This window comes from Ceratotherium simum, chromosome 20 (genome assembly GCF_057802395.1).
Source record: "Ceratotherium simum simum isolate JZ-2026a chromosome 20, ASM5780239v1, whole genome shotgun sequence".
Lineage (NCBI taxonomy): Eukaryota > Metazoa > Chordata > Mammalia > Perissodactyla > Rhinocerotidae > Ceratotherium > Ceratotherium simum.
In genome coordinates this window covers 32898373-32919507 of record NC_141919.1, presented here as the reverse complement: position 1 = coordinate 32919507, position 21135 = coordinate 32898373, and the positions used below count along the sequence as shown (strand labels likewise).

The 21135-nt window shown below is 35.4% G+C and overlaps 1 protein-coding gene across 1 annotated transcript in view; it reads right to left on the bottom strand.

The window, feature by feature from the left end:
• The window catches only part of LOC147914398 (uncharacterized), a 918190-nt gene that overhangs the window by 515094 nt on the left and 381961 nt on the right, over window positions 1-21135 (bottom strand). The gene's annotated exons all lie outside the window — the stretch shown is intronic.

Below are 21135 nucleotides of genomic sequence, written 5' to 3'. Positions count from 1 at the left end.
ATTCTAAGATGCTCCTCAAAATTCCTGTCTCCTGTTGTATACACCCTTTATAATTCCCTCCCCTTGAGTGTGGTGGGACTTGTGAACATGTTTACATTATATGGCAAAAGCGAAGGAATTTTGCAAATGTAATGAAGGTCCCTATCAGTTGCTTTTAAGTTAATCAAAAGGGAGAGATTATCCCGGTGTGCCTGATCTAATCGCGTGATCTCTCTAAAAGAGAGTCCAAGCTTTTCCTGAAGTTAGAGACAAGGAGGGGAAGAGATTGTCTCTATTGTTGTCTTTTAAGAAGCAAGTTGCCATGAGTCTACAATCACTAGGAAATGATTTCTGCCAACAACCTGAGAGAGTTTAGATGACGATGCCTCTGTAGACAAGCTTCCAGATTAGAATGCAATCTGGCTAACACTTTGGTTTGATCCTTATGGAACCCTGAACAGAGAACCCACCTAAGCCACGCCTATATCTCTGACCTATAGAAACTGTGAGACAATAAATTGGTGTTGTTTCCAGCCACTAGGACTGTGGTAATCTGTTACATGGCAAAAGAAAACAAATACAACAAGCAACTCCTTACTAATGTAAATCACTTCTACACATGTGGAGAAACATTGTAGTGAAATTAAAAAATTCAGTTCCAAATTTTTAGATAATTTATACATGCGTAATTATTATTTTGTATTGGTATTTTACTTATTCTAACTTTTTTTTTTTTTTTTTTTGGTGAGGAAGATCAGCCCTTAGCTAACATCTGTTGCCAATCTTCCTCTTTTTGCTGAGGAAGATGGGCCCTGGGCTAACATTTGTGCCCATCTTCCTCTATTTTCTATATGGGATGCTGCCACAGCATGGCTTCAAGAGTGGTGTGTAGATCTGTACCTGGGATCCGAACCCACTAACCCCAGGCCACCGAGGCTGCAGCACGAGAACCTAACACTATGCCACTGGGTCGGCCTCCTAATTTAACTTTTTTTGGTTACGTAATTTAGTTAATATTTAAGCTGATGTCATAAAGCAGTAATGGTTTGGGGAAAGGAGAGCAAAATATGCCTTTTAACAGTCGACTCTGGACATTTCAGCAATCTGTGCCTAGAGAAATACGCACTTTTTGGATGACTATTATCTAAACAATAGCATTGCCATGTGACAATAACTACCTCAGAATATAGACACAGGATTTCCTCAAGTCTTACCAAAGCTTTATGGAATATTATTCAGATATTATCAAAATTTCATGTGATTTTCACATCTCTATATACTAATACATATGTGATAAAGTTTATAATTAATTATACAGTTTAAAAACAGTCCATATGTGTTACAATGCCTTCATATCAATTTTGAAACATTGGTCTTTGTGAATCCTTGCCAATTTTTATTATAAAATTTGATTTAGTTATTATGTATTTTTTGTGATTTTATGAAGAATTATGTATGTAGAATTACAGGTATAAATTTTGAGATGTTAGAAATATAGTTTACAAATGAAAATTTTGTTCATAAATGTCTACTTGATACTGACACACAGGTATCAGCCATGGGGTGGAATTGTGACTTTTTCTTTTTTTTTTCTTTCTGTGCTAAATAGTTGTGAATATATTTGAAGTCATAATTTTCATTTTCATTCTTTGCTATGTATCTGGCTAGCAGATCTCGTAAGTTAAGTTAGGAAACTTCATTTATGGAAAAGAATCCAGACTAACCTAAACCTTTGCATGTGATTACAGGGGAAATTTTAGGGCAGCAAAAGTCGGACGATTTTTCACACGATTTACACGATTCTTTACACGATTGCCTAATTTATTGGTTGGCCTCCTGTATTAATTACCTCTTTTTTCATTTATACCGGAGCTGTATTGATGTAATCTTCGATTCTCTCTCAGGGGCTCCTGAACTCTTGCTTGATTCTGTCAAGCCAGCCTCCATCTGTGTAATTGGTCCCTGTGTGGTTGCAGGTGGGTAAGCCCACTGCAGGATGCTTCAGGTATTTTTCTCTGTTGTTCAGGGACTTGTAGTCATGTAAGCCTTTCCTACATTCTGTCATTTCCACACTGCATGAACCAGCTAATATTTTTTCAGGTCAATTTTGAAAAGAAACACTTACTTTATATTAAAGAAAATGAAAATATTCACCTGCATTATTGTCATCCTTATCACTTCACAGAGAGAGTGAGAGATCAAGAGAGAGAAAGTGTATGCTGCTAATATTTGAAATATGTAATAAAAACACAATAATAAACAAAAAAATCTCTTAGAAATCTATGTGGAATATAACAGATAAATTATGTAGTTCACTACATATATTAGAAGCTTAATCCGTATGACTACATAATAGTCAGATAGTTAATATTTATTTGACAAGCTATAATAGAATCTGACTCTTGCTTTTGATTTCAAATAACTAATATTTTGGACAGATTAGTTTCTCTCACTGAGAATATCTGAACTCACAGGCCAGGTCATCTATTTATACAAGCAGCAATTAAACCTGATTGTCAGAATGAGGAACACACTTTCCCTTTTGAGATTTGACTGATCAGTTTATTTACAAAAATACCACGTGTATTCACATAATAAATTTTTTGTATTTATTCACAAAAATATCAGATTCACCAAAAAACATTTGTTGGCTAGTAAATAATAACCACCCAGTAAAAAAGAGTTTTGTTGCTGCCATTGTTGAATCTTTCAAGTTTTGTTTGCCCCTGAACTACAGAGCTAAAAATCATGTAGTAAGGTGTAATAAATTTGAACATAAGTAGTTAGAACCCTTGGAAAAGATAATTTGTCAATACAGAAATAGTTCAAGGATCAACATGCTCTGAAGAAGCAGCTTTCTTGGGAAAATTACACCTTGGCTTCAATGAACCTCACCTTGTGGCAGCAGAAAAAAAGCAGACACATTTTATCCACAAGGGTTCACACTGAAAACTCTAATCCTTTGACTGCACTAAATTTTGTCTCGAACCATAAACTTAGTGGATACACAGTGAGCCCTTATAAGCTCAGAATATTTTTTTTTATAATTATATTTATTTATTTATTTATTTTTTCCCCCAAAGCCCCAGTAGATAGTTGTATGTCATAGCTGCACATCCTTCTAGTTGCTGTATGTGGGACGTGGCCTCAGCATGGCGGGAGAAGCGGTGCATTGGTGTGCGCCCAGTTCGGAACCCGGGCCGCCAACAGCGGAGCCTGCACACTTAACCGCTAAGCCACGGGGCCAGCCCCTCTCGGAATATTTTTAAACCTAATTTCCTGAGAAGATTAAAATATTAGACATGTGTGTGTATATAGATATATAAACTATAAATATATTATATATATAATCAAATATTTTCTGGAAAGTGGTATTTGACAAATGTTTCATCTAAAAATGTTATATCTATAAACAAGATGCATAAGAGTCACTAAAAACAAAAGTATGGGGCAAAGGGCCGATGGACAGGGGTTGGAAATATTTACTAGATCACATGAAGTTTCCCTCACCTACATGCCTGCGGCTGATCCTGCCCATGCTTAGATGACGCAGAGGTACCATCCAGAGCTTGACATCAAGACTTCCTTCTCTTTTTATTCCCTGCACTGATCACTTGTTAGTATATTTAAAGTCACGATGTTAGTTTTCATCCTCTTGACTGTGTGTGGCTAGAAGACCATTTAGTAAATTGAGTGAAGAAACAGTTGATTAATGCAAACCTAAAGATTTCCACTTCACTCAGAAGTGACCCGTTCTGGTCTTAGGGAAGCTGGAGAATTATGTTTGGAAACTTCCCACAAATTTTATTCTCCGAATTCTTTAATACAAAGCCCGAGAAGCTTATTTAGACTTTTTGCTGACTTGAGTACTATCAATTAGAGACATTCAGGGACCAGCTAGGTTTGATCTTGGCTGCAATACTGAGGATCTGTGTGGGAATGCACGTGCATGGGTGTGTGTGTGGCAGGGGGAGGTGTGAGTGTAAATTATTATGCTTTCGTTCTGTTTAATGGGGGTGGAGGTGGTGTGGGAGTGAGCAGACTGTAAATGATTCATTCTGTCTTTTCAGTTTCTTTCTTGTATACAAAAAAAATGCTGTTTGTTTTTCAAGTGTTGTCTTTCTGAAAACAGTATTGTTTTACAATACAATTTTTTTTTAGCTTTGGAAAGCTGTTAAAAATGTTGTAGATCAGTTAATAATATCTTAATGTTGAGGATTGTAGTGTCCTTGTTGACATTCCTGTTACCTAAAAATATCTAAATATTTTAATTAAGCTTGTTCTTACATTTTATAAAGTTAAATGGTCACTGTGTATAGAGTATAGACAAATAAAAATACCTTCACCGTAGCAGTTCGTCTCAGATGGTGGGTACACTGTAAGAGAAATAGCTTAAGATTTGCGGCAAGTCAAACTTGGATTGAATATATGTTCCTACAAACATTAGTTACATAGCTTTGGGCAAGTTATTTAATTCTGTGATCCTCAGGGTTTTCATCTGAAAAATTGAGATAATAATAACAATGAGATCACATTAATCCTTACAAAAGAGTGTTTTAAACACAGCAGGTAAATGGAGGCTATTACTTTGAATTTGGATCTGTAAATGCACTGCCTAACTTTTTCTTCTTTTAATAATTATTTGCATTGATGGTGCTTAGATACACACGATTCAACAAACTGTGTACTTGTCGTGTGTTGATATAGCCTACTGGAAAAAAATGGAAAAGTGTTCTCAAAATATCAGCACTCTTTCAGGAAAAAAGAGTATCAAAATACAGAAGAAAATTCTTCCAGCAATATTAGCTGTAGTACGATTTTTATATTTTCAAATTGCTAACCAAATTAAATCAAATTCTTTCATAGTGCAAGCACTATGTGAAATTCTTATAGGCATTGTGTTAACTTAGGTTACTTCGATTAGCAGTCCTTTTGTAAAATGTGTGCTGAAAGCATCTTCTCTGAATTTCACATACAAAAATTATTAATTACATTAATTAAACTGTTTCACCCGCAAATTCCTAAAATAATAATTTACATCAGCTGATTGCTGTCAGTGAAAATCCCACCCATTGCTCTCTAGTTTAACTCGCTGTAGTTATCCAATGTGAAGCCCCACAATCCTGAAGTGCTACATTTATTCATGATTGGATTTGAAATTGTTTACCACTTGATCTTGAACAAGAAGGCCTTAACCTTTTCCTCAGCTTGACTAAACCTTAGACAGGCTTCTCTTTGCCTGCAGACTTCTGACTTCCCTCTCACCCCGATCCTTAAAGAAGCTAGATGACCTAACCACAGAGGTTTTTCCCCTCCCTTTTCCAAGGACATTTACTTTAGAAAACTTGTAAAATCTTTCTCTGCCCCTAGTAAAAAACCTCTTGCCATTTTTGCCACCCAGGGCTGTCTTTCTTAAGTACTTGGAGGCCATTTTTTTGAAATGTAAGGATCAAGGAGGGTAGGGCTCCTGTCTCCCAGTCGCTGTGGGAGGGTGGATGCCTAACTGAGACGGGCACCTTGCTCCAAGTTGTAAAACTGCTTCCTGTCATGAAGATATGAGACAGTTTACTTTTCCTTTGGAAAGGCCAATTGGCAAGCCCAGGAGGCCTACAATGCCCTGCACCCCAGCTCTTAAAAACTCTTCTGTCTTGTTTCAGTGCAGCTGAGTTCAGGCTTCATTCCGGTCTCTCTCCCCTATTGCCTTGAATAAAGTTGATCTTGCCTGTTTAACGTTGCCAGTGCAATTTTTGCTTTGAGACTATCCAATAAATTTGGCTTAAACTTTTATACTGTATTATAAAACGTGTAAACGGTTATACAACTCTCCTCAATGAAGACCACTTAGATAAACTTTTGCATAAATAATTTTATTTGTGTTGGCTTAGTTACGTTGAAAAACAGGACAAAAAGAATGATAAATAGAAAATAGCTAGGGTTTTCCAAGAAAGCTTGAAAGTAAATCATAGAATAACAAGGAGCTAATAGTTAAGAAAATGTTCATAAAAACAAATTTTGCATCTGTTCATAAGACTTTTTTATATAATTAAAATCTAGAAACAATGTAAATATTCAGTGTTGAACACTCAATACATATTAGCTATTATAATTTTATAGAAAGTAACATCAGACTTTCTGATGTGTTATAAAAGAGGTGTATTATAAAAGGATTATAATTTTGTTTTCAGACTAATGGTGGGCCCAATGACTGAAATGAAGATCTGATGAGGCTGTGAGGGAGAATTTGGTCCTCTTTCTCTAACCAGAAACTGACTCTGAGGTTTAACCTTTAGACTACTTAGAACAACTATATCGTGAATATGAATTATTCTCCATTCATGTTAGATATGGCACTTAAAAACTAGCCCCCTTTGCTTGTAACTCTTGAGCATAGCTGAGGAGACAGCCTGGACCACAGTAGAATATAACTTGTACAAAAACTTATGCAAATAAGCAATGCTAGAGATGGCACAATCAAAATAAGATAACTGTCATTTCGTGCAAATTTCTGTTTTGTATTTGATGCATGTACTATTCATCAAAATTTCATTTCTGGGTATTTGAGGGTTTCCTATGATATTGCTTTCTTTGTTAAAAATTTTGCCTAGTTGTTATTTATTTTATTTTAATTTTTACAGCTTTATTGAGATATAATTGACATATAACATTGTGAAGATATACAAAGTGTTGATTTGATACATGTATATATTGCAAAATGATTACCACCATAGCATTGGCTACCACTTCTATCCTGTCACATAATTACCATTTTTTTGTGTGGTAAAAACATTTAAGACCTACTCTCTTAGCGTCTTTCAAGTGTATAACACAGTATTATTATATACAATCACCATGCTGTACATTATATCCCCAGAACTTTTTAATCTTATAACTGGAAGTTTGTACACTTTGACCAATATTTTCCCATTTCTCCCATGCCCCAGCCTTCTAATTTAATTGTATTTTGGGTATAGAATACACTTTATCATTTTAGATCCATTTACATTTTATTAAGACTTGTTTATGACGCTGCATGTGGTCTATCTTATTGACTGTAGCATGTGCACTTGAAAAGTGTGTATTCTGCAGTTCTAGGTTGTAGTGCTCTATAAATTAGGTTAGTCAATTAGATTCAGAGCTTCTATGTCTTTACTGATATTTTATCTAGGTGTTATATCAACTGCTGAGACAGAGGTCTTGACTTATACTGTATTTGTGCAATTGTCTATTTCTCTCCTTAATGTTCTCAATTTTCTTCATGTATTTTGAGGCACTGTTTTTAGATATGTATACATTTGTAATTGTCATGCCTTTCTGATGAATTGTTCATTCTAATGAATGTACATTAATCATTATGCAATATCCCTCTTTATTCCTGGCAATAAGCTTTGTTATGAAGTTGACTGATATTGAAATTTTTAGCTCAGTCTTATGCTTACTGTTTTCATGATGTATGTTTGTCCATCCACTTGCTTTCAGCCAATCTGTATCTTATGTAAACTTTTCTTCTAAGGGTAGCACGTAGTAGGTTATAATTTTAATCCATACTATCAATATCTCTTTTTAATTGGAGTGCTCAGGCTATTAACACTTAATGTAATGATTGATATGGTTGGAGTAGGGCCACCAATTTATTATTTGTTTTCTGTTTGTTCTCTTTCCTTTTATTCCTCTGTTCCCCTTGCATGCCTTCTTTTGAATTATCTGTTGTTGTTGTTATTCCATTTTAATTTATCTTGACTGTTGGAGTATATTTGAAATGTGTGCATGTGTGCCCACATGTATGTGTGTGTTTGCTCTAAGGACTATAGTATAACACATAAACTTTCACAGTTAACTTAGAACTAATATTGTACCACTTGACATAAAATGTAGAAACCTTGCAACCTTATAGATACCTTTAACATCCTTTCCAATGACCTTTATGTTAGAGAATGATACATATTACATCCCCATATATTCAGAATCATAACAGACAATGTTATAATATTTGATGTAAGCAGTCACGTATATTTTAAAGAACTAAAGAGGAAAAATAGTTTTTTAAAAAATATTTACTTTGGTATTTACCATTTCTCTAATTATTACTTCATCCTCAAAGATCCATATTTCCATCTGGTGTCACTCTCTTCAGTCTGAAGGATTTTCATTAGCAATTCTTGTAGAACAGTTATGCTGTTGCTGAATTTTTAGTTTTCCTTCATTTGAAAATGCTTTCATTCTTGAAAGAGATTTTCACTGATTATGTTTTATGCCCCGATCCTTTTCTCCTTTTGTTCTATTCCTCCAATAACACACTTGTTATTTCTTTTGGTAATATTTTTTCCCAGCTCCCTGCAGCTGTGTTCATTTTATTGCAATTGTGTTTTTTTCTTTTTTCTTCAGATTGTGTAATTTCTATTGACCTATCTCCAAGATTGCTGTCTATTTGTTCTGATACCTATATTCTGCTATTGACATCATCCCATATTTTCCTTAAATTTCAGAAATTATAATTTTCAGTTCTAAAATTTCCATTTGGTTCTTTTTTATAGTTTCTATTTCTCTGCTGAGTATTCCAGTAATTTCAAGTGCTTCGTGTAATTTCCTTTGCTTCGTGTAGGTGAGTTATAACTGATTTAAAATATTTATCTGATAATTTCAATATTTGGGTCACCTTGGAGATGAGTTCTTAATCAGTACGGGCTACTATAATAAGGTTCCATAGACTGGGTTGTTTAAACAGTAAACATTTATTTCTTACAGTTCTGGAGGCTGAGAATTCAAATAATAAGGTGCCAGCATATTTGGCTTGTGGTGAAAGCCCATTTCCTGGTTTGTAGAAGACCATCTCCTCCTGTGTCCTCACATGGTGGAGAGAGAAAATGGAAGCAAACTCTCTTGTGACTCTTGTGAGTGCACTAATCCCATTCATGAGGATGGAACTAGTTACCTAATTCTAGTTACCTCCCAAAGGCCCCACCTTCTAATACCATTACATTGGGGGTAGGGTTTCAACATACGAATTTTGGAGGGACACATTCAGTCAACAGCAATATTTCTTAATTTTCTTTTTGATTGAGAATTGGTCACATTTTCCTGGATTATTGTATGTTGTGTAATTTGGGGTTATATCCTGGAAATTTTGAATATTATATGGTGTAGTCCCTGAGTCCAATTATAACCTTTTGGAGAATCTTGTTTTTGTTTTAGCAGCCTATCAATCCAATTAGTTTCAGACGGTAAGCTTTGTCTCACTTCTTGTAGGCAGCAGTTCAAATTGCACATCAGTTCTTAAAGTCTTTGCTGCATTGGTTTGAATGTAGCAAACCCTTCTTTCTGAGCATGCATAGTTCACAGGTTAGTCTGAAGAATGAGCAGTGCTTCAAATCGCAGTTTAGCTGTCGATACCTTTGCCATGCAGGGTTGGATTTGTTCCACCTACGTGTAGTTCAGGGATGAATAAAGCTGCTATAAATATCTGCATGTAGGTTTTTGTGTGGATATAAGTTTTAAACTCATTTGGGTAAATATCAAGGAGCATGGTTGTTGGATCGTGTTGTAAGAGTATGATTAGGTTTCTGAGAAACTGCCAAATGATCTTCCAAAGCGGCCATACCTTTTTGCATTCTCACTGGCAATGAATGAGAGTTCCTGTTCTTCCACAACCCTCCCAGCATTTGGTGGTGTAAGTGCTTTGGATTTTGGCCATTCTAGTAGCTGTATAGTGGTTTCTCACTGTATTGATTTACAATTCCTCAATGACACATGATATTGAGCATCTTTTCATAGGCTTGTTTACTATTTGTGTGTCTTCTTTGGTGAGACATATGTTTAGGATTTTTGCCCTTTTGTAATTTGGGTTGGCCATTTTCTTTATTGTTGAATCTATCTCTTTTGTTTAGAATTAATTTTTCCTGAATCCATTCATCCTATCCTTAAAAATGGAAAATAATCTTTCATTTTACAGTAATTTCAGAAAATTACCTTATCCATATACTGAAATTAGGAGCATGAGTATTGAAGACCAGAAGAAAAATAAAGGGTCTTCAAATCATCGGAAATAATCTAACCACTCTATTCACGCAACTTCAAAGTAAGTACAAAATAACATTTCAATTGATTAAGATGTGCTGCAAGCCCTCGAATATTCATTGTTTTAAAAGAGAAAAGCAAGCAAATTGCAGTGTTAATAATAGTCAGAATTTATTTCCTTTTTTATCATCTGCTTTGTCCTAATAGATTTTCCATTGAGCGATGCAGTAACATAATAAAAAAGAAATTTATATATTTTTACTTATACATTTAGCATTAACTAGATGATGCGGTTATGGAGATGAAAAAAAACAATGGCTACCATTAAAGATCTCTGGGATGTATAGAAAAGAAAATCCCAGTTACAACACATCATAAATACCCAGTGAATCCTGTGATAGACTGGGAGGGTCAAGGTAAGATTTAACAAAAAGAAGGTCCTTGAACCATAGAGAGAAGGGACAAAAGAATATTACGTATTCTGGTAAAAACAAATACATAAAATGGAAGTACGAACATCCAGGAAGTTTAAGGACCTGCCAAACTGGGATACGGCAGGAGTGAGCTATGCATATGAGTTAGAGAGGAGGAAGAAGGGCAGGACCACGGAAGGCCTGAAGATGAAGCGTCTGTGTCTCCCGTTAAAATATAATTGTGTGCTCCCGCGCACGCGCACACACAAATTAAAACATTAGAGTTATGAAAGGCTTTCTGAAAATGGCAAAGGATCTAAGAGGTTAGTTGGACAGTTTTTTTTGTTTTAAGCCCATCTCTTTTGCTTAAAATTTCTAAACCTCAGTTTGCTCATTTTTAAAAATGGAGATAGTAAGAACTATCTCTCCTCAAATTCTTGTGTGGATTAAAATGGGGTAACATTTGTATTTCATTTCTAATCTTTTCTTTATTGAAGTATAATTGACATATAACATTCTATTAATTTCAGGTGTGCAACATAATGATTCGTTATTTGTATACATTGCAAAATAATCACCACAATAAGTGTAGTTAACATCTGTCACCATACGTAGTTACAGCTCTTTATCTTTTTTTTCTTGTGATGGGGACTTTTAAGATCTACTCTCTCAGCAACTTTCAAATAGGCAATACTGTATTATTAACTGTCGTCCCATACTGTACATTACATCCCCACGGGGTAACATTTTTAATGTTCTGCCTGCCACTTAGTAAACATATAATGAATGATGACCGGTATCATAACCATTTGAGTAATGATGTATGTCATTTGAAGAAGAACTTAAAAACTAGATTCCACTATGGTTTATCCACTTCCAGATGCTTAAATGTATTTTATTTTCCTTTAGAGCACTAACCAAAAGGACACTGTTGTGTATTTCTGAAACATTTATTTCTACACTTCTTTTCCTCAGGTGAAAGTGACATTTATTTGATGTGTTCAGAGCATCTCTGAATATATTTGAGGTTCCAATTGCCTTTATATTTTCCTTCCCCTTATTTCTATTTGGGACGAGATAAATCGATCATGTTGCCTTGAACAAATTGGACCGGGGACACTTTCATTTGGTTCAGAGATTACATTATATTTTGGAACTGGAAAGGACCCAGAGGTTTTCCTGCCTGTTATTTTTGGTGTTCATTACATTATGCTCGTCGGATCTCTCTGAGCACATGTGCACATTGATTAAAACAACAAAATGATTAAAGCAATACATCAAGTGACAGTCTCCAAACAACTTGAAAACCCCAAAGAACTTCCTTCCTCAAGCTAGACAAGTACAAGCATTTAGTGTTCATTTTATAGCATGGGCAAGAGTATTTCAAAAATTTCGGAAACGTAGTTTCAAACGGCCAAGGTTGATGTGCAACGAGCTATCTGAGAAAGAGCTAATTTGTCTGCTTTTCCTTAAGGTGATGTTCCCGTAAATTAGGTACAGGTCCCCACCACAATTCCTAAAATTTCATTACTAAAATTATTCCATGATTATATATGATGATGACTGCACTTTATAGCTTAGGGCCCTTTAGGGCAAAAAAAACCTCGATATTTTTTAATCAAAATAGTTAATAGTTATAACAATATATGTAATTTTATGCATTATTATTATTATCATAGTTTGATAAATAAAAACGCACCTACAGAAAAAAAATATATAGTTTGATGTTGATAGTATTCCACCATGTGTATTCCAAAACATCTATAATAGCCCAGGATAAAAGGAAAAGAAATGAAAAGAATGCATCAAGCTTCTGATTAACGTCAATAATAATCAAATTGAAATGAAGTTATGTGGAAGAGAGCAAGCTCAATTTTGGACACGAAATGAAAGGTGGATTTTGATGGGAAACCTCATAATCATTTCTCAAGGAGAAAAATATCCTTGAAACAAACATCAGCTGGCATTGATGTATCAAATCTCTTTGAGTGTGATATTTAAAGAGTTCTTGAACCCTTATCTGATCTGACTGAATAAGGCAGAGGCTGGAATGTGAGGCTGGGTAGGAAAGGCAGGACTAAGAGGGACAGTAGAGATTGGTGACTGGGCATTTAGGGATAAGAAAGAGGGTATTTAATGATTGGGGAAGAATTCTGGTAACTCCTCAGTATGCGCAAATAAAAAATGAAATGATACCTTTTTTAATTTGCTGCACACATTCCCTGAGCAGACAAAAAGTAAAAATGAATGAAGAGGCATCAAGTAATCTTGCAAAAGAGGCTAAAGGTGATGCTAATTTTGATATAGACTGCAGGTAGCAATCGTCACTGTCAAAATCACTTAGCCTGCTCCTTTTGTGACAATTACCTCCTGACCGTGGGTTCTTTCCATTCTGCTTGCAATATGCTCCCCAGATCGTTGCCTGGCCGGCTGCATTTTTTCTATCTCAACTTCTGGTTTTATTTTCATCATTTAACTTTTACCACGGATCTTTTCTTTTTCACATATTTGTTTATTTTTTATCTCCCTCCCCTAGAATATAAACTCCCTGAAAGAGGGTTCTGAGCAGATCACCCTCTCAAGTGCCTAGAACAGTGTTAGGCACAAAACAAGTAATTAATATAGTTTCTTTTTAAGGACTAATGATTTTTTGTGTGGAGCAGATTTTATCACTGGAACCACTTAGTCCTCTGGGGGGCAGAGTTGATTAGAAAGCTGATAGAACGACTGGTTTACATCAATAGATGATCAAGTTTGTATTTTTAGCCAGAAAAAACAAGTCCATCTCCCACTAAATACCCCCAATTCATAATAAAAAAGAGAAAACATGTTATACTTTTATGTGTTTGTGGCTTGCTTTGTCATGTTCCCTGGCTCAGGTACGCCCTTCAACCTTCTTTACACCCACCCAAATGCTCTTCCTCATTTAGGTCTCAACTCTAAAAGTAACTCCACAGTGAAGCCTTCTGGACCACCTCAATCAGAATTAACGGCATGTTTCTATTCACCCCTCTGTAATACAATAATATTCTGCTTGTATTATAATCAACAAGACTGTCATTCTACCTTATACATTAGATGTTTACATGGGTAACTTCCTTCTTATACAGCAAGCTAATTAAGGGAAGAAACAACATTATTTATCTTTGCGTTATTGACTATTCCCAGCAGATTGGCCTGCACCTACTATGTCCTAAATTAATAAAATTAATGAAATTAAACTAAGATGAGTTTAAGAGTTCTTTTCAAAGTGCTATGAAAAATAACTGGAAAATGAAGTTTGTGCAAGTGTTTCTTGCACTTATAGCATCTCTTGACTAATAAATAAGGAACAAGTATGATATAATTTGTATTTCCAATGTATGTTGTCTTGGTGTAAATTTTCAGAAACCGGGCGGGGGGAAGGAATAGAGTAGAAAATAATCTATTGTGAAAATGCAAAAACAAAGGGACTCTCTCTTACATTATAAATGGAATAAAATTGGTACATCAATATTAAGAGCAATTTGACAATAAGTATAAAAGTTTTAAAAGTAGGCATGCTCTTAGACTAAACAACCCTCTGCTAGAAATTTATCCTAAGGAAATAAGTGGGAAAATAAGCAAAAAATGTAACTATAAGAAATTCACCATTAAATTGTGTATAATAATGAAAAATTTGGCAAACCAAATATCTCAAAATAAGAGTTTGGTTATAGATATTCTGTTGTATAAAAGCATGGGCCGTGAAGCCAGACTCCTAACTAAAAACTGCTTGATCATTTACTCTGTGACCTTGGGCAAATCACTTAACCTTTCTGTGCCTGTTTCCTTGATTGTAAAATGTGGATAAGAATAGTGCCCATTTTATTGGGCTATTGTGTGAATTAAATGCACAATATTGAAACAGTAGTTATAACAATGCCTGCTTTATAGTACAAGCTGAAACCTTAAGCTATGCTAAGCATTTTGTACATACATGGAAGTAAATTTTACAGAAATGTCAATAGGGGCTATAACTAAATTGTGGCTTTATAGATGATTTTGGATTCCTACTTTTTATTTATTTATATGTTCTAAATTTTCTGTTACATGTAGGCATTACTTTTTCAATAAATATAACAAAATTTATTTTTAATAAGCATCTTAATGCCAATTTCTCAAACACTGAGTGCCAATGTTTGGGAAGCAAGAAATAATTATACACATGAATATTTATAGCAAGAAGATTCTTTTTAGTCATCATTCTTGCAAACTGCAAGAATGTAGTGCAGCATGACTTAAAAGTAACTACCCTTTCCAGAGGTTATTAATTCTTGGCATCGTCTATGTAATCCTTCAATTTGCTTGACTTTGCTGAGACTAGGTAGCTGAGTACGGGGACCATCATGGTGTTAATTCATCACTGGAAATATGAAATAGTCCATACAATTTTTCACACATTATTTTCAGTGTGTTTTGGCAGAAGGAATGATGATTCTGCCTGGGTCAGACAGCAAGGCACAATAACACTCAGGAGAGTGGCTATATTTTTTGACATTTGTACAATTTTGGAGGAATACTACCTCCTTTTCATTATTTATTTTTCTAAATATGTCTGGGGGAAATATGACCGTTGGAACATTGAGCACGTGTATTCTCAGTCTGAGCCTCTTAGCAAAAAATTGTGGTATCCTGAGGTACAATAATTTCTGAGAGTGCTTTCACCACTCCATCTGTGTAACATCATGGGTAACAGCCAGTGTTTAATGGAAATATTTTTCAACTAGCTTCTACCTGCTTTTAAGGCTCTCATTTGATTCCTCCATTGCATACTTTATCCTTCTGCTTCTTTCTTTTACACATATTAAAGCATTTCAGAAAGGAGAGCTTTCAGTAATAAATTTTAGTGGGCACTGTCAAAGGAAATATTGCACCCACAAAGTTAGACAGGGAAGGAAAACTTATTGAAAGCTATTGCAATAGGAGAGAGAGGCCAGAACTTGGTCTGTTCTCAACTCTACTGAAACAAAGGTGGGAGGCTTTTCAAACCCTGGATGAGAGAGAGATCAAGGGCTACCGGTGTTTGCTAATTGGCTTTACCCAAAGAAACAGTAAATTTTCTCACATCTTCATGACAGGACGTAGTTTTACAACTTGAAGCAACGCATCCATCTCAGATAGGCTCTTACTCTCCCAAGACATGTGGAGACAGGGGCCCTATCTTCCTTCATGGTTACCTTCCAAAGAAATGGCTCCCAGGTCTTTGAAAAAGACAGCCCTGTGTTGTAAAACTGGCAAGAGGATTTTAAAAAGATTTACATCTTGATGTGCAGAGAAAGAATTTGCAATTACAAGTTTTTCTAAAGTCAACACTCTAAGAAAAGGAAGGGAAGGGGCCTAGAGTCAGGAACAAGCCTGGCTAAAATTTAGTCTAGCTGAGGGGAATGCTAAGGCCGTCTTGGTCAGCATTTTATAATACAAAATTTAGTATTTTATTCTATATCATATGAATGAGGTAAGAATGAATCCAGCATTTTTAGTGTTATTTATTGTTTATATTAATTTTTTGCATGAACTGTCTGATTGAAGTCTCATCACACGTGTATCTTCAGCCTTACTCTACAGTTAAGCATCCTTAAGAGCAGAAAAATTAAGAGAAACTTACATAACTCATGCACATGACAGAACTGTCAATTAAGTTCAGATGGCATGATCCCAAGTGCTGTCATTATTCATTTATGTATGAAAAAGTAGTTTTCAATGGCCTGTGCTCTTCCAGACACGAGGATAACTCTTGGGATTATGGTAGTAAACAAAAACAGTGCCAAACATGGTGCCCAGCACATAAAACATCCTTAAAACTCTGAAACAGGAGGGACAAATGACACAATCCTTTCCTTTAAAACACTCAAAGTGGGGCCGGCCCGGTGACGCAAGCGGTTAAGCACACGCGCTCTGCTGCGGCAGCCTGGGGTTTGCCGGTTCGCATCCTGGTTGCGCACCGATGCACCGCTTGTGCAGCCATGCTGTGGCGGCATCCCATGTAAAGTGGAAGAAGATGGGCACGGATGTTAGCCCGGGGCCAGTCTTCCTCAGCAAAAAGAGGAGGATTGGCAGATGTTAGCACAGGGCTGATCTTCCTCACAAAAACAAACAAACAAAAAAACACACAAAGTAACTTTGACATACACTTTTGGCAATGTGAGTCAAATAGCTTGGCAATTTATAAAAATGTTATCAAGTATAAGATTGCTCATTGATGTAAGTATTGTCCTATGATTGCTTAATTCATGTTTTTTTTTTTTTTTTCCTGAACAAAGCTTTGACAGTTGATTTTATATTTTCTTAGATTTCCTGGAGAAATCAATCTATGAAACTGTAACCAAACTTCACAAAAGAATTCTTGTCCTTATTACTTGGGAGGACCATTAATATTCTTAATTTTCTTGCTATTTTAAAAAAGGTTAACCATAACTGACTAAAATGATTTTATTATCTACAATTTTGAAAATATATCTCTATACCGTTTGAAGGGAAGAAATACGTTCTTATTTTGTCTGATTACTTAATGCCTTGAACAGTGTTGAAAAGAGTATTTGTTACTTTTGCAGTTTGGGTTCCCCACATGTGCTCTCAGGAAGGCAAAGAAAGGGAATTGGATTGAGCAGAGTGAGAAGTCGGCTGAGATGCACGAGCTATGAAGCTGCACTAGCTCTACAAAGTTGTCCTGCACTGTGGTGAGAGGATTGGGTGTTTATACATTAGAGCGCATCGTTGGATATGAGCTTTCCTGGGGCATAGGATATGACATCGGGCTAGGTAGCTCTCTCAAGTCAAGGGCCGTTTTTGAAGAGGGGTGACAGCTGAAATTGGAGGCACTGTCAAAAGTTTGAAGAATACATATTTCAGTGTCGAATAGGGATTGAGATGATGCAACAATACAGTTAGATTTATTAGACATGTAGACATTGCTATGCATTTGAAAACATAAAACTTCTATTGAAATATGAAATATATGTTGTTTCAACTCTTGAATTCACTTGGGACTTTAGAATTCATCACATATATTTAAAATATTACATATAATTATAGTGATGCAGTTGTATTTGAATTGCAATTTTGTATGAATATTAATATGGATAATAATGAGCAAATATTCATCTTAATTATAGTCTGTTAATGAATGTATAGGGGAAATATACATTTTGGGGAAAATATAATTAAAATAAATTTTATTTTTTTCCTGAAAATCTAAGAATAGGTGCTTTTTTTTTTTCACTTAAGGAAGATTAGCCCTAAGCTAAGATCTGTGCCAATCTTCCTCTATTTTGTATGTGGCTCACTGCCACAGCATGGCTGATGAGTGGTGTAGGTCTGTGCCCGGGATCCAAACCCATGAACCCTGCCCACGGAAGGCGAGCACACCGAACTTAACCAATATGCCGCGGGGCCGGCCCCATTAGTGCTTTTTTAAAATGAATTTCTACTGTTTAAAAGAGATCATTAATTTGGATTAATAGGACATGACAATATTATAGACTGAATTGTGTGCCCTCGAAATTTATAACCCTAAAAGCCCTAACCCCAATGTGATTGTATTTGTATTACTTATCTCCTTAAGGTAATTACCTTAAGGAGATAATTAATGTAAAATGAATCATAATGGTATGGTCCTAATCTCAAAGGACTGGTGTCCTTATAAGAAGAGGAAGAGATATCAGGAGGGCATGTACATAGAGAAGAGGACATGTAAGGACACAGTAACCAGGTCATCATCTGCAAGCCAAGGAAAGAGGCCTCAGAACAAACCAACTCTGCTAGCACCCTGATCCTGGACTTCCAGCCTCTAGAACTGTGAGAAAGTAAATTTCTGTTGTTTAAACCACCCAGCCTGTGGTATTCTGTTATGGCAACCCAAGCAGAATAATAGATAATATATCATATTATGTTGATATCATAATACTACTTGTCAGATTATATCAATGGAATTTTAAGAACCATTGCTTCAGAGATAGACTCAATTTAGGTGAAATATGGAACATGTGAATGCACATGTATTATAGGTTTTGTGTTTTGTAATTCACTCTTAGATTTATGTATGTACAAGATTAAAGCAAACCAGAGACATAAATCATCAGATATTTCTAGAACCTTTTGTTATTTTGTACAGAGCCCAAATATTTTCTTGCCTCTTTAGCTTTTCACTTAGAAAATAGAAATGAAGAAGTTGCCTTAAAGCTTATAATCTCTATCTATCCATATCCTTTCTTTGGCAAGCAGTCGTAAATCGTGGGGGGATATGATCAACATGGGAAAAGCATAGGATTTAAAATCACAACGCCTAGGATTAAATCTGGATGCGCCATGCTACCCCTTAGATCTCCATCTAAGATTAGAAAACTAGTTTCTTTTACGTAACCTGAAGGTCCCGGCAGGCTTTTTGTTAAATGCAATGAGTAAATTGAGGTAAGTAAATAAGTAAGACTTACTGTGTTCTTAAAATGAACAAGATGCTCTGAAGACTCCTTAACATATGTGTCTTTATTTGATTATTATAATTCTATGTTGTAAATTGCCTTCTTTTAGAGATGAAAAACTGAGGCTTAGAAAGTTTAAGTAACGTTATCAATATTATATATCAAATACTTGGTGGAGCTAGCCTTCAATTCTAGGCAGTTTGCTTTCACAGCCTGTGATGTTAACCATTCTCCCATGCTATGTGACCTGACAACAATAATGTTAAAAAATAACAATAACAAATTTTGCACTTATTATTACAGTAGAGTAATATTTAAAAATATTAATTTTAAATTATCTAAATAAAGTGGGAGGGATATTTAGATAGATGAGCTCAATCTGGCTTGACCAGATAAGGTATTGTAGAAGTATGAAAAATACAGGTGCAAAGAAAGGCTTGTGGAAATGAGTCACAGGCATCTGAGAAAGTGTCAAAAGTCTGCAGAAGTCTTGTTCCAGTATACAGTAGCCAAGAAGATCAGACTGAGCTGTGGAAGGAGAGGTTATAGTAAGGTGAGTTTCTGCGGCACTAGAGAGGTAACAAAGTCGACTGACAATAGTGTTGGCTTTACAGGCAGTTAGGCATCCTGTATAGAACAAGAGAGTCCCCTGGGAAGGCACAACCCACCTTCTCAGAGAGAGTAAGAGAGATATTGTTTAAAATTAAACATGATGGAATAAAGAAGGTTTTCTGTGCATAAATCAAACATGTTATTGGGTTCATGTTGTAATTTATTTCAGGATGTGAGCTGGAATCACATTGCCAAACTCACTCAAAAAGCCAAGCTGGAAAAATATAGCTTCTTTAAAATCGGAATAACACAAAATCCCCAGTTAGTTTCCTATCTCTTCCCAAGGGATTTGTTGAGATATATTGTGATTAATACCATAAGACAAGTCAGAGCTTACTGAAGAGGGTTGATTAAACTGTACATGGTTTTCAATGAAAATTTACTGATCTAAATAGACAGCACAATATGGTGGCATTAAAATTGTAAAGATATTTCAAAGGTAAAGAATAAAAGTTTAATTCCAGATAGTAAATTAAAACACAACAATGAAAGCTGTCTGCTAGATGGCACCCAGGTTTTTCAATTAGGAATCTATGGTAGTTATTAACCTACAGTTATTTTTGGCTCAGTGGACACAATGGTCTGCACTCACAAAACGTATTTCATCTGAGAAGCCCAAAGTTCTTTGCACTGACAAATTCAACAATGCAACCCATCAAACAATATGCAGAGCTACGAAAGCACTGGAAGGTCAAGAGTCCTCTTAAATGTCACTCAGAAGATCTTTGTTTTAATTTGGATTAGAAGAAAGGCAACTTCTCAGAAAAGTCATAGGTAGGAAGCTGGAGGTTGTGATCAGATAGGGGACAATTACTTGAGGCTATATTATGAAAGGCTCTAAATGGAAGTCCAGTTGGGTAGACTTTAATAGTCAACAGCAAACCTTTAAAAATTTATTCACAGTGAGAGTGACATGTTTAAAATGATGCTTTAGGAAGAGTATAATAGCAGAAATATACTGTAGACAAGGTCAAGAGGACCAATCAAGACAATAGTGTTATGTTCCTGATGAGAGTTCTGGAACCTGGAGTAAGACAATGGAAATGGAATAAAAGCAATATATTGCTAAAAATATATATACATTTATATTTACATAGTTGTTATGATATATATTTTATATATACTATGTATTTCATATAATATTATGTATACCATACACATGGTATATTTTGATGAATATATATTCATCAAAACGTGTGAATCAATAGTTCTCAGGCATTATAATTACTTTAGAGATATGCATGTGAATGAAAGCAGGCCAATGAGACTCCGTTATGGAAATTTGGTGGAGCAATACGGAGAGAGGCTCTTTTGTTCTGGAATTGCTGTGAGGATAAAGCGTAAGTGTGGAGCTGCTGCAGGACAACTTACCATTACAAGGGAACCTCCCACTTGAATGAAGTCAACATAAAAAGTGAGAGGAAGATTTCTGTTAGCACTTGAGCCCTGTGTTCAGCAATACCTGACACTGTATAATCTAGATGTTTAAATTACATGAACAGATAATGTCACTTTTTGGTCAAACTATCTTCAGTGGAGTTTTCAGTCACTGACAAATGAAAAAATCCTTTTTAAGAAAGTCATAAAATCCGAGGGAACAGAATTTCGAGAGAGGGGTGGTAGAGTTTTAATCAGTGATTTTATGTGCTACAGAGTTGAAGATGACATCTATTTGCTATTTG